Here is a 15,398-nt window from a genome sequence, read left to right on the forward strand (position 1 = left end):
TAAATAAATGTCTGCAGGATGATCTTGGGTGGCCTCCAGCTATTATTCTGATTACACGCTTTTGTGCAATAAATACTTTATTCCTCAGTGATGAATTACCCCAAAATATGATGCCACATGCAAGCAATGAGTGAAAATAGGTGTAGTAAGCTAATTTACTAAGATGTTTATCACCAAAATTTGCAATGACCCTTATTGCATAAGTAGCTGAACTCAAACATTTCAGCAGATCATCAATGTGTGTCTTCCAATTTAATCTCTCATCAACGGACACACCTAAAATTTTTGGATATTCTACCTTAGCTATATGCTTCTGATTAAGGTCTATATTTATTAATGGCGTCATACCATTTATTGTACAGAACTGTATGTACTGTGTCTTATCAAAATTCAGTGAGGTCCGTTTACAAGGAACCACTTAGTAATTTTCTGAAACACATTATTGACAATTTCATCAGTTAATTCTTGTTTGTCAGGTGTGATTACTATACTTGTATCATCAGCAAAGAGAACTAACTTTGCCTCTTCATGAATATAGAATGGCAAGTCATTAATATATATTAAGAACAACAAAGGACCCAAGAGCGACCCTTGTGGAACCCCATTCTTGATAGTTCCCCAGTTTGAGGAATGTGCTGATCTTTGCATATTATGAGAACTGCTTACTGCAAGCATTCGATGCGACTCTGCAGCACTTTTTTTTCAAATGAAAACAAAAAATTAATGCTTTCCTCAAATCATCACTTTCTGGTACAAAATTCGACATTGTTAACACGATGAAAACATATGATGTTGTTTCTTCCATGACTTGATGTATACCAAATATCTTTGACAGATGTCATACCAACGAAACAAAAAAAAAATTAAGGCTCGTTTACAACAAATGTTCCCTATCGACACATTTTGGTGGTCTTCCACGTTCTTTCTTCATTTCTTACATCAAAATCATTATTTCTGAACCGTTGAAACCATCTTTTGCATGTTGCTTCCGATAGAGCATGATCACCATATGCCTCGACAAGCATTCGATGCGACTCTGCAGCACTTTCTTTTTTCAAATGAAAACAACAAAAGCCGGCCGCGGTGGCCGAGCGGTTCTAGGCGTTTCAGTCAGGAACCGCGCGACTGCTACGGTCGCAGGTTCGAATCCTGCCTCGGGCATGGATGTGTGTGATGTCCTTAGGTTAGTTAGGTTTAAGTAGTTCTAAGTTCTAGGGGACTGATAACCTCAGATGTTAAGTCCCATAGTGCTCAGAGCCATTTTTTGAAAACAAAAAATTGATGCTTTCTGCAAATCATCAGTTTCTGGTACAAAATTCGACATTGTTAACACGATAAAAACATATGATGTTGTTTGTTCCATGACTTCATGTATACTAAATATCTCTGACAGATGTCATACCAACGAAAAAAAAAAAAAAAAAAATAAGGCTCGTTCACAACAAATGTTCCCTATCGACACATTTGTATCTTAACGCTCATTTCATACCGGTGCACCTGGTACTGTGAATAATAAAATTACGTTGCATATGGAAGCGGTGTCGGGGAAATACATACACACACGTATCAACGACTAACCGGAAGGCTGGCACTTGGGTCCATGAAGACGACTGGGTGGGGGAGGGGGGGGTGCGGTAGGTGTTGACGGTGAGTCTGCGGATGGGAGTAAGTGGCAGGGAGTGGGGGCGTGGCGAGCGACAGAGACGTGCGACGAGGCTTAACAGGCGGGCTGGCGACCGCGGCAGCTGCAGCTGCGGCTACTGCCAGATCCGCGCCGGACGTCCGACACACAGCCAGCGGTAAGTGCTGTCGCTCTGCAAGCCAGCGTGCGGCACGTGCCAGGGGCTGAGTGCTGCACCATCATCATCTGTGTAAAAGAGGAAAGGACAGGAACTGATGATCTCAGCTGCATCGGGACTCTATGCAGAATCGGCGTTGAGGAGTTAAAATGTTGGCTAGACCGCGACTCCCACCTGGTATGTACCGCTTGCGTGAACCACTGTGCCACCCGGACACAATGTTTATCACAAATGCGGCACGCTCCCCAGCCGACGGGAGAAACGAGTACTTAAATTTTTCCGTGCGAGCCCTGATTTCTCTTATTTTATCGTGATGATCATTTTTCCCTATGTAGGTGGGTGCCAACAGAACGTTTTCGCATTCGGAGGAGAAAACCGGTGATTGAAATTTCATGAGAAGATCTTGTCGCAACGAAAAACGCCTTTGTTTTAATGATTGCCCCTCCAATTCACGTATCATGTCTGTGACACTATCTCCCCAATTTCGCGATAGTACAAAAGGGGCTGCCCATCTTTGTACTTTTTCCATCTCATCCGTCAGTCCCACCTGATGCGGATCCCACACAGCACAGCAGTACTCCAGAATAGGGCGGACAAGTGTAGTGTATGCAGTCTCTTTGGTAGACCTGTTGCACCTTCTAAGTGTTCTGCCAATGAATCGCAGTCTTTGGTTTGCTCTACCCACAATATTATCTATCTGATCGTTCCAATTTAGGTTACTTGTAATTGTAATCCCTAAGTATTTAGTTGAATTTACAGCCTCAGATTTATGTGACGCCGGCCAGAGTGGCCGAGCGGTTCTAGGCGCTACAGTCTGGAACCGCGCGACCGCTACGGTCGCAGGTTCGAATCCTGCCTTGGGCATGGATGTGTGTGATGTCCTTAAGTTAGTTAGGTTTAAGTAGTTCTAAGTTCTAGGGGACTGATGACCTCAGAAGTTAAGACCCATAGTGCTCACAGGCATTTGAACCATTTGTGTGACTTATCGCGTAATCGAAATTTAGCTGATTTCTTTTAGTACTCATGTGAATAACTTCTCACTTTTCTTTATTCAGGGTCAATTGCCACTTTTCGCACCATACAGATATCTTATCTAAGTCATTTTGCAAGTCGTTTTGATCACCTGATGACTTTACAAGACGGTAAATGACAGCATCATCTGCAAACAATCTAACACGGCTACTCAGATTGTCTCCTTAATATAGATCAGGAACAATAGAGGGCCTATAACACTTCCTTGGGGAACGCCGGATATTACTTCTATTTTACTCGATGACTTTCCGTCTGTTACTGTGACCTTTCTGTCCATGTCCTCCATGCTCGATAATTTTAGATTCCCGTTGGAGGGCGAATGATACTGTGCACGCTTACTGATGCCTGTGGGTTTATTGCTCATTGAGGCGAATCAGTTATATGAATGAGTGCAGCTGATACCATCAGTTCCTTCCTTTCTTTTCCTCTCCCCCCCCCCCCCCCCCCACACACACACCTTTCTCTACGTTCGATTTACATAATACGTATCACAGCTGCAGATTCCGCGTGATTTCTGTCCCTTCAGACATCTTCAAAAGAACAAACACCACGTTTTTATATGTTTGAATGGTAATGAATCCACAACCTTCAGTACAGATGCATAATAGCGTTCGCCCTCCAGCGGGAATTCAAAATTAGCGAGCATGGAGGATTTAAACGGGTACTACGGATAGGCGACACTAGATGGAACTGTGGGTCGGCCGGGGGCGTGCCGAGGTAGTCCGTACATTCACGACAAACGCTGTGTCAGTACGGCGCAGTGGTAACCGTAACTGCCTAGTAAACAGGAGATCGCGGGTTCGAGTGCCGGTCCGCCACACATTTTCACTCGTCGATTCCGCATATAATCCCGATACAGCTGATGCCATCAGTTCCTTCCCTTTCCCTTTCCTTTCTCCCCCTCCCCCCCCCCCCCCCCCCGATTTACATAATATTTATCACATGTCCGAAAAAATAGACACCACGCATTCATACAGTTATCATTTGCCTCCCGTTCTAGTCCACTGACGAATGGCGCCGGATAATTGTTGTTGTTTTGATCTTCCGTACGAAGTAATGCACGAAGTAATGAGTGTTATCGAAACGGGATATCAAATTTAGTCCATATTTCTAGATTTCCCGTAGCCTTTCGGCACAGCTCTTCACAAGAGACTTCTAATCGAACTGCCTGGCTACGGACTATTCGCCTCAGTTGTGCGATTGGACTCTTAAGTCCCTGTTAGAAAGGTCACAGTTCGTCGTAACTGACGGAAAGTCATCGAGTGAAACCCGAAGTGATATCTGGCGTTCCCCAAGCATGTGTTATACGCCTTCTGCTGTTACTAATATAATGTACCAAAATGCAGATGAGTAGGAGAAAAACCCATAACGTTCGAATACAGCATTAGTAGTCTACTGCTTGATCGTCATCTCGTTTAAATATCTGGGCGTAACTTCGCAGACCGATATGAAATAGAACGATCATGTACGCGGGGTGTTTGAAAAGTACGTGCAAAAATAAAAGCTACTTACGTGTTTGGGGAAACCTTTTTTATTTTTCGTCATGGTCTCGTTTTAGACTTATACACTTCGTCCAATGCTGTTCTAATTTGTTGATCCCTTCCGAATAATAGGAATTGTCCATGTCTGCAAAATAGCTGTTAGTTGCTGCAGTCACCTCCTCGTTTGAATAAAATCTTTGTCCCGCCAGCCATTTCTTCAAATTGGGGAACAAATAGTAGTCTGAGGGAGCCAAGTCTGGAGAATAGGGGGGATGTGAAACGAGTTGGAATTCTATTTCCATTAATTTTGCGACCACAACTGCTGAGGTGCGTACTGGTGCAATGTCGTGATGGAAAAGGACTTTTTAGCGGTCCAATCACTGGCGTCTTTCAAATTGTTCAAATGGCTCTGAGCACTATGGGACTCAACTGCTGTGGTTATCAGTCCCCTAGAACTTAGAAATACTTAAACCTAACTAACCTAAGGACATCACACACATCCATGCCCGAGGCGGGATTCGAATCTGCGACCGTAGCAGTCGCACGGTTCCGGACTGCGCGCCTAGAACCGCGAGACCACCGCGGCCGGCACTGGCGTCTTTCTTCAGCACGATTTTCTAACGGTCCAGTAACGATGAATATTATTTACCTGCAATAGTTTTACCCTTTTCCAGATAGTTGATGAGGATTATCCCTTGCGAATCCCTAAGGACAGTCGCCACAAGCTTTCAGACCGAAGGAAAGGTCTTCGCCTTTTTTGGTGCAGATTCTCCCTTGGTAACCCACTGTTTATATTGTTGTTTGGTCTCAGAAGTATAGCACTGTAGCCATGTTTCATCCACAGTGACGAAACAACGCTTAAAGTCCTGCGGATTCTTCCTGAACTGCTGCAAACCAGCCTTGCAACACACACGATTCCGTTTTTGGTCAAACTTGAGCAATCGCGGAACCCATATTGCGGATAGCTTTCTCATGTCCAAATATTTATGCAAAATATTATGCCGGCCGTGGTGGTCGAGCGGTTCTAGGCGCTACAGTCTGGAACCGCGCGACCGCTACTGTCACAGGTTCGAATCCTGCCTCGGGCAGGGGTATGTGTGATGTCCATAGGTTTAAGTAGTTCTAAGTTTTAGGGGACTGATGACCTCCGAAGTTAAGTCCCATAGTGCTCAGAGCCATTTTGAACCAAAATATTATGTACCCGTCCATTCGAGATGCCCACAGCATTACCAGTCTCACACACCTATAATTCTTCTGTCATCCATCACTGTATCATGGATTTTATCAATGATTTCTGTAGTCGTAACCTCCACAGGGCGTCCAGAACGTTCAGCATCACTTGTGCCCATATGGTCACTCCGAAAATTTTGAAACCATTTATAAACTGTTCTAATCGAAGGTGCAGAGCCACCGTAGTGTTTATCAGGCTTCTCTTTAGTCTCCTGAGGCGATTTGCCTTTCATAAAGTAATGTTTAATCACCACACGAAAATCTTTTTCGTCAATTTTTTGACAATCACTCAACTTCCTTGATTCACACGAATGCCAAACACAAAGAAATAGACCAGTAAGGCTGAAACTTGGTGTGCATTCTTTCCAAAGATGCTACTAACTATACATGACCTAGATACCCGCCGGTGGTGCCATCTCACGGACTTAGCACCGACTTTTAAAACGCCCCTCGTAAGGATCGTATCGGGGAAGACGATTGATCGACTTTGGTTTGTTGGAAGAATTTTAGGAAAATGAGGTTCACCTGTAATGCAGACCGTATACAGGACACTAGTGCTCTCCATTATTGAGTACTGCTCGAGTGTTCGTGATCCGCACCAGGTCGGATTGACGGAAGACATCGAAGAATTTCGGAGGCGGGCTCCTAGATTTCTTACCGGTAGGTTCGAAACAACACGCAAGTATTACGGAGTTACTTCGGGAACTCAATGGGAATCCCTGGAGGGAAGGCGAAGTTCTTTTCGAGGAACACTACAGATAAAATTTAGAGAAATCTCATTTGAGGCTGACTGCACAACGATTCCATTGCTGACAACGTACATTTCGCGTAAGGACCACGAAGATCACAAAAATTAAGGCTCGTACCGAGCCATATTGACAGTCGTTTTCCCCTGGCTTTATTTGCTAGTGGAACAGGAAAGGAAATGACTAGTAGTGATACAGGGTATCCTCCGCCACTCGCCGTTCAGTGGCTTGAAGTAGATTTAGATGTAGAAACGATTTAAGAGATAGTGTGAACAATCGAAACGCGTAGTGGTAAAATATACAAGCGACTTCGGCAATAAATTGTTTTATTTATTTATACAAGTTCTTTGCGACTTCTCACAGAAATACAGTATAATGTTAGTGGCATACCTTAAAGTTCCTTCACTTTAACACCTTTTCCAGATTTGTCACTAGTTTCCTTTATCGCTCGTTCAGCGTCCAGACTGAGCAATTTGCGGGGTACGCTACAACCACTTAACAATCCCTTTGCTATTACTCCGATAATTTCACGTCTATCGACTCTGATTTCTGTGCAAGACCGATATATACCAGTATTTTTTGCTAGAGAACTTTCAAATTTGGAAGAGTGTCTTTCTCTCAACATTGTCAAAATCATTTTATATGAATGCAATTTTGTGGGTTTGTCTTGCTTCCACCTACATCGTAAGATAAGTCGTAATTTCAGTACTGCCTCGCGTGTTCTTATATTTTCCCACAAACCGAACTGATCTTTCTCCTAAGTGGCTTCTACCAGTCGTTCCATTCATTTATATGTTCTTCGTGTTAGTATTCTGCAAGCGCGGGAGTAATGACTGAACAACTCCTATGTAGAAACATCACCAACAAGATTAAATTTCATATTAATTCCACGATCCGTAATGAATGTAGATAAATTATCATCCCTAGACAATTTACACATACGGGAGTCCTTATGCACAATGGTTTGTCAATAAGAAATTACCAGATATTTCACTGTGACTCTTAACTTCTGACTGGACAATCACAAAAGTTCCGTTAACTAGAACATCCAGTGATGGGAATCTCTCCAAACCTGCAGCGCTAGATCGTAAGGCAGAAGCAACATGAATAATACCAACAGTTAGCCATGCCTGTCCAGGATGAACTTCAACACCTGTCCGGCAGCTGTTAGTCTCCGAATAATGGTGCTGGAGTACACAGAATATTGCAGGGAATCCTTTGCTTCTTCTCGGATGGCAGGTGCATATGCGAAGGGGTTATGATGCGCTTGGTACTCAATACAGAGGTCCTCCTTTGTGGTGGTCAAACCTGTTCAACCAGAACCTTGAGCGCACATACCCCTGCCCTCACATCCCTACCCAGTCCAACGACGGGCCAGTGTCCCCTCTGAATGCCCCACGAATCTGGACATTGCACAAATCGACTAGCAGGCCAAATGGAGAACCACAATGAGGCCCCTTTCGAACTCTGTCAGGTGTTCCTAACGCTGTCTCAGACGAGTACGTGGCACCTCCTTGTTCTTCATAATGGCGCTCAACATCTGAGATTGTTCGCGCCCCTTATACGAGGTATGTTAAAAACATTCCGGAACTTTTCTACTCTTATCTTTTACTTATTGTGCTTGGTCGCCTTCGAAATACTCTGCAGTAGAACTGGTACAACACTTCCAACGCCGTTTCCACTTCCGGAAGCGGTCTTGGTATGCCTCTTGCTGGATTACATGAAACGCCGTTTGCGATTTTTCTTTTATCTCATCTATCGTTGCAAATCATCGTCCTTTCAACTGGGTTTTCAACTTCGGAAATAAAAAATAAAATCCGCAGGGAACAGGTGTGGAGGGTACGGAGGATGAGACAGCACAGTAATTTAGTTTTTCGTGCAATAGTCACGCACCAACAGTGATGAATGTGTGTGAGCGTTATCGTGATGCAAGAGACATGAATTATCACATTTCAGGCCGTTTCCTTCTCACATTTTCTCGCAGGCGTCACAACACGTCCCCATAGTACCATCGATTAACTGTTTGTCCCTGCGGCACGAACTCATGTAAACTAATCCTTCAAAGTCAAAGAAAATTATCACCATGCCTTTGACGACTGACCAGACCTAACGAGCTTATTTTTGGTCTTGAACAACGTTTCCTGACCTATAACCATAGATCCACATCTCATCGTCAGTTATGATTATATTACAATGAATTGAATACCCTTAGCTGCTTACAGGCGTCGAAATACGTCAACGGGGACAGATGAAAATCTGTGCCCCGACCGGGACTCGAACCCGGGGTCTCCTGCTCACATGGCAGACGCTCTATCCATCTGAGCCACCGAGCACACAGAGGAAAGCGCGACTGCAGGGATTTATCTCTGGCACGCCTCCCACGAAACCCACATTCTCAACGTATTGTCCCGCACTACATTCGTAGTGCCCCTGCCCATTATACTCATTCCCGTAAGAGTTCGGCCACTGTTTGTGCATTCGCACAGAAGAAGAAGATGGTCCCGGGTTCGAGTCCCGGTCGGGGCACACATTTTCACCTGTCCCTGTTGACGTATGTCAACGCCTGTAAGCAGCTAAGAGTGTTCAATTGATTGTAATTTCATTCTAACGAGCTGCAGGGTCACCGGTGGTATCTGTTCTTTCGGACATGTCCGAAAGGACAGATACCATCTTATATATATATATATATATATATATATATATATATATATATATATATATATATATACACAAGAACAACATTAAAGCACTTTGGTGACCGTTCTATCGATCACAGTGAGCTGTAACTCTAATCATTTGGACTGTTTGCTGTCGACGCAGTTGCGTACACGGAGGCAGCATCGTTAAAAGCTTGTTACGAAATTTAGAGAGACTTGGAGGAGATCTGCGCTTGGTGTAGAGGTTGGCAACTGACTCTAAAATAAATAAATATAACGTGGGGTGCGTAAATGAATGTAGGCTCGACCTGTTTGACTAATAAGGTTCAAATGGCTCTGAGCACTATGGGACTCAACTGCTGAGGTCATTAGTCCCCTAGAACTTAGAACTAGTTAAACCTAACTAACCTAAGGACATCACAAACATCCATGCCCGAGGCAGGATTCGAACCTGCGACCGTAGCGGTCTTGCGGTTCCAGACTGCAGCGCCTTTAACCGCACGGCCACTTTGGCCGGCGACTAATAAGGATATGGCACAATCCGACATGTCGAATCCTACCCTGAGATTTTTCCCACAGGTAGAATAGACCAAAAGAAATGCACTGTCAAAATTTTAGCTGCTAAGGTTTACCGGAAGTACGTTTAAAAATTTTTAAAGTTACTTTCTTTGCAGCGTGAAGGACCGCTCGTAAGAGAGATTTGTACGCCCTCTTGCCTAACGCTCGAATCGGCGAATTAGCGGACGTAGTCGTGATAAAGAGGGCGTAGCGCCACGTAGCCGAAGTCCAAGATGCACACACATGAACTTTAAGCACGTAAACCTTACCTAAAATGTTTAACATAATTAATTTTTTGAATAACTTGCAGTTCATATCGACAGCTAAACTGTTGAGGAGGAGTAATCACTCCACAAGTGACTGACTAGTAGAGGAAAGAAAATCAAGACAGTGTATGATGTTAGACTACAGACGATTTCGATTAATTGGAACTTTATTTTGTTGATATTAAATATTTTATAACAATCTCTGTAGCACGGTCCATACGATAATTTTTGTATACTGTATATTTTGCTAACAATGAAACAGGTACTTGTTTGTTCCCTGAAGTCGTCACAAAGATGCGAAGCGTCTAATGGATGGCGGAAACATTTTCATTTATACCAGACACATCTGATAACAGAAAAATTAATGCATTGAAGCAATTCACAGTTATTACTAGTTTTATTTATGCGGGATTGAAATGGAGGAAAGAAATGGTTGTGGCCGTTGTTCTGCAATTTGTGCTACACAGCAGGCATACTTAAAAAAATTCGTAAATTGTGGTGAGAGAAATTAAACGCTGAAATGACTGAAGTTTAACAGTTCTCTTCCTATGATACACCTAAAATGGACAACGATCTATCGGACATTACATTGTCCGACAGTTATCTGAAAAACGCTTTACAGTGTTGAAATTTTTTTTATCGAGAGGGTGAATCACACTTTCAGTTCTGGGTGGAATAAGAATTCTGTTAAAAAGTCTTTTCGTCGTCGTTCTAAAGAGAGAGGTGTCGTTACGTCCAGGCTAAAAGTCCAACAAAATTATTCCCTGAAAGTTGTAAGAAGACGTTTCGGATGTTACATTGAAAATATTTAAAATCTTTTCCGTCGATCATAAGACTTCTGCAAGTAAACAGTCTCTTTTTTAAAAATTATTGCTCGTAATTTGCCTCGGTGTTCCCGAGGAGGGAGCCAAAGTTGCGAAAACAGTCCACTGATAGTTGTCACTCGCATGGTGAACGTGTCATAGCATTCTTACACTGCACAAACGAATGTTTTCGCTAGAAGTGATGAAACTGCACGAAACTTGACTGATTGACTTTATACGCAGCTTTCAGTGAAGTTCAGCCACGAATTTCTCTACGGTATTAACTATCAGTGACATTTCCTCTACACGTTTACTTGAGGTAAACTTCGTAATTTTACTGCCTCCTTTTCCGTTTTATTTCCTGAATCTGTTTAACCAGGTCAAAGCAGCCTGGAAATCAGTAAGGTTCTTCTCACTTGCAATTCAGAGAGCCCAGACTCCTTCATTTCCCTCGGCTACGGTGCATTGACTCTCATGAGAAGTTTCAAATCATTCGAATGTTTTCCTTTCACTCTTTTGCGACTTCCATTTTGGCACATATTTCGTCCGTCGCGTAGATCTTTCTTTCATTTATACTCTTCGTGTACAGATTTTACGAAACGAAACTGGCTTTTACACATCACTTAAGTTTAAGCGTTTTCTTCATTCTTCGTTGAACCAAAAAATTTACAGCCCTTTGTTTGTCACTGAAAGCTATTAGCGTCTATCTTTTCTTTGGGCTTGAGAGGTACTCTCTTTTTCTGGACGTTAGTTAGCAAAACAGGCATCGTTCGAGCCACGGAATTGTCCGAATTATTTACTATTTCTTCTAATGGTTTCAAAATTTTTTACGAAATGTCTACATCTACATGCCTACGCCGCAATCCACCGCGTGGCGGAGGGTATCATGTACCATTACTAGTAGTTTCCTTTTCTGATGCACTCGCAAATAGAGCGAGAAGAAAACGACTATCTCTATCCCTCCTTTCGAGCATAGATCTCCCTGATCTTATTTTCATGGTCCTTACGCGAAATATACGTTGGCGGCAGTAAAATTGTACAGCAGACAGTCTCAAATGCCGGTCTTCTAAATTTTCTCAATAGTGCTCCCGCAAGAGAACGTCACCTTCCCTCGGGGAATTCCTGTTTTAGTTCCCAAGGCATCTCCGTAATACTTGCGTGTTGTTCGAACCCACCGGTAGCAAATCTAGCAGCCCGCCTCTGAATTGCTTCCCTGTCTTCCATCAACACTACGTGGTACGGATCCCAAACACTCGAACAGTATTCAACAATGGGTCGCTCTAGTATCCTATATGCGACTTCCTTTATGTATGAACAACACTATCGACGTCATTGAACTGAATATCCAAGAAATTAAATAAATAACACATGCGTAGATCTTCAAGAAAGTAGGTGTTTCCGGATGCACATTCTTCACATTTCATTTTTGCTAGGTTGAAAACATTAATTGGATTCCACGTTACTATGAAACTCTGGAATCTGCACCAAGACAGATGTTATTAGCAAATATATGCAAAAAAAAAATCATAAAGAAATTTGATTCTGTTTTATCTCCATTGTTGACGTTTAGCAATACCACAAACGCAATTGGTAATTATTATGAATATTAAATGGGTTGCAAATTTGGATGAACAGTAACAGCGAACTGTTGTGTCAGAGAAACTATCAACGTAAACTGAAATCCGCTTTACAAATTACGATCGCGTTGTGCAGTGTTATCTGTTTAGCGATGACCGTCAATCACGGATATGTGCCCGCCATGTTGCTCATGCGCTGTCTGCTGCAGTTTCGGCAGGGATGTTCACATCTCCAGCTACCTGATGAGCTAGGGCAAACTTCAATATTTTTCTTAACAGCAAAACAATTTGACACTGTGTTTCTTTCTGTTTATTCTTCTTGGATAAAAAAATTCAGGGCAGTTTTCGACATGTCGAATTAGACAGTTCCCTTGTAAGTAATTGGTAATCAGCCAGAACCTTCAAGTTACTGGGAATTTCTTTCTAGAATGATTTATGGATAGAACGACCACATGAATTGAGCCGTAGAGGAGGCAGAAGCCAGACTTAGATTTAGTGGACGAATTTCAAGAAGTGTATTTGATGCACAGAAGTTGTCACTAGCAAATTCCTTGTTCTACCAGTTGCTGAATACTGATTGTCGATTTGAGGCACTTATGGATGTGCATTAACGGAAGAAAGGAAAAGATTCAAAGAAGAGATGCACAATCCATCATGGGTTTGTTTATTCAGCATAAGACTGTCACAGAAATTCTGGAGAAATTTAAGTGGGAGACGTTACAGGAAAGGCGCAGTGCAGCGCAATGCGCGTTACTCACGAAATTTGGAGAGCAGGTTTTTCAAAATGAGTCAAGAGTATTCTAATTCCTCCAACAAACAGCTCGCATAATGACCACAACGGTAAAATCAGAGAAATTCTAGTTCATGCTGATGGGCATCAACGTCTTTCTTCTAGAGTATGGACAGGTTTTGAGAGGGGGAGGGGGAGAGGAGAGAAAATTAGTGGCATACTACTGTATATTCTTCGCCACCTATACAGGATGTCTGAGAAATGTTGTGACAAACTTCGAGGGGCTGTAAAGGGCGTCTTGGAGTACAAATTGAAGCTAAGAACGCATGTCCAGAAACGTCATCCAACGATGCTGCAGAATGTAAAAGCTATAGGAGTCAGTGCCTGACAATACGCAACCTCATCGGCAGCAAACGTGACTTAGCAAGCTGATGGGCCATAGGCGCAAGTCTCGCAATGTTGTTTGTTATTCGGTGATCGCAGCTGGATGCCACAATCACCAGTGGAGAAGATAGAGTTAGCTGCTCCAAAGAAAGGCCTTGTCTCCTTTGAATGTGATGCTCTGTTACCTCGGTGGACAATGGAGAATGGTTTACATCTGAAATTCATTTTTCTCTTTGAAACCTTTAAATCTCCAGTGTTTTGCAGCGTATAGGAGGAAAAAAAACTGCAGATGGAAATTAATGTCCAAAAACATCATTCACCGAAGCAACAAAGCATCGCTTTCATACGAGGCAAGGCCCCTCTAAGCAGCAGCTAGCTCCATTCTTCTCTGCTGGCGATCATGGGAATCATTTGTGATCACTGAATAACAAACAACATTGCAAGGCGTTCCGTCAGAGTAAAAAGTCACATTTGCTGTCGAAGGGATGGTCTAGTAGCAGGCGTCAGTGTCCATTACTTCAACGATCTGTAGCGTCGTTGGATGACGCTTCCAGATACGGGTTCCTAGCCTCGATTTGTTCCTTAAGACACCCTCTACAATATCTCAAAGTTTGTCGCAACATTTCTGGGACATCCTGTACACTGATTGACCAGAATATTAAGACCACTTGCTTAATAGTGACTTGGATCTCCTTAATCCACCTTTAAACGCAATTCTGCGTGGCAATTCCTTGGTAGGTTTCTGTGTGATTGTAAATGGCTACACACATGTCATGCAATCCACGAAAATTGCAGAATGGTGATATTTGGATGCAGAGCTTGAGCCCGAAAGCGTCCAATAGGTGTTACATCTAGTTCAAATCAGGTGAATTTGTTGCCCAGACCTCAATGTGAGTTCACTATCAAGATCCCCAATCCACTGTAGCACGCTTCTGGTTACGTAGCATAGACAATTATCCTGCTAGAACGTGCCGTCACCGTCGGGGTGACATATGAAGGAATGCAAGTGATCCACAATAATGCTTAGGTTGTCCACAGCTGTCGTTACTATCACTTGGAAGACAAGGCCAGAGTCGCTCATAGCATAATCATTCCCCCACCTGCATGGCGCCTGAATGATGGTGTATCCGGACACGATTATCGACGTGGTGTGACAAGAAACGTGATTCGTCAGACCACGTGACATGTTTCCATTGATCCAAGGTCCAGTACCGAAGATTCCATGCCTACTGAAATCGTAACTAACGATATCGTTGGGTTTATAGAGGAACATGTAGGAGGTGTCTGTTGCTGATCCCGTATTCAGCAGTGTGCACTGCACGGTTTGCACCGAAACACTTGTACCTGCAATCTGCCGTCCGATATACTACAAAACACCGCCTATTCTACTCTACAGAGCAAGCTTCCGACTTACATGTTCTTTGATGAGGTGTGGCCGTGCAACACCTTGTCGCCTACTCGTGGTTTCACCGTCCTTCAATCAAAAGCTCACGAAGTAAGACGCGAACAGCCGACAAGCTCCGCTATTTCCGAGATGTTCGTCGTCAGATGTCAGTCCGTAACAATCCGCACCTTGTCGAAGTCACATATGTCCTCGGATTTTCCATCTGCTGCCCTTATAGCTGCTAGAATGAATCCCTATATGTCTGTGCTCAGCTTATACAGGGTGTTACAAAAAGGTACGGCCAAACTTTCAGGAAACATTCCTCACACACATACAAAGAAAAGATGTTACGTGGACATGTGTCCGGAAACGCTTAATTTCCATGTTAGAGCTCATTTTAGTTTCGTCAGTATGTACTGTACTTTCTCGATTCACCGCCAGTTGGCCCAATTGAAGGAAGGTAATGTTGACTTCGGTGCTTGTGTTGACATGCTCTACAGTACCAGCATCAAGCACATCAGTACGTAGCATCAACAGGTTAGTGTTCATCACGAACGTGGTTTTGCAGTCAGTGCAATATTTACACATGCGGAGTTGGCAGATGCCCATTTGATGTATGGATTAGCACGGGACAATAGCCGTGGCGCGGTACGTTTGTATCGAGACTGATTTCCAGAACGAAGGTGTCCCGACAAGAAGACGTTCGAAGCAATTGATCGGCGTCTCAGGGAGCACGGAACATTCCAGCCTA

General features: G+C 43.3%; 1 protein-coding gene across 1 annotated transcript in view; it reads left to right on the forward strand.

Annotated features, from left to right (window-relative positions):
- The first annotated feature begins 1,664 nt into the window (after window positions 1-1,664).
- LOC126412301 (uncharacterized) overlaps window positions 1,665-15,398 on the forward strand; it is a 226,504-nt gene continuing 212,770 nt past the window's right edge. The window contains exon 1 of the mRNA XM_050081822.1: window positions 1,665-1,799. The gene's annotated coding sequence lies outside the window, so the exon portion shown is untranslated. The remainder of the gene's footprint in view (window positions 1,800-15,398) is intronic.

Source organism: Schistocerca serialis, chromosome 7 (assembly GCF_023864345.2).
Source record: "Schistocerca serialis cubense isolate TAMUIC-IGC-003099 chromosome 7, iqSchSeri2.2, whole genome shotgun sequence".
Taxonomy (NCBI): Eukaryota; Metazoa; Arthropoda; class Insecta; order Orthoptera; family Acrididae; genus Schistocerca; species Schistocerca serialis.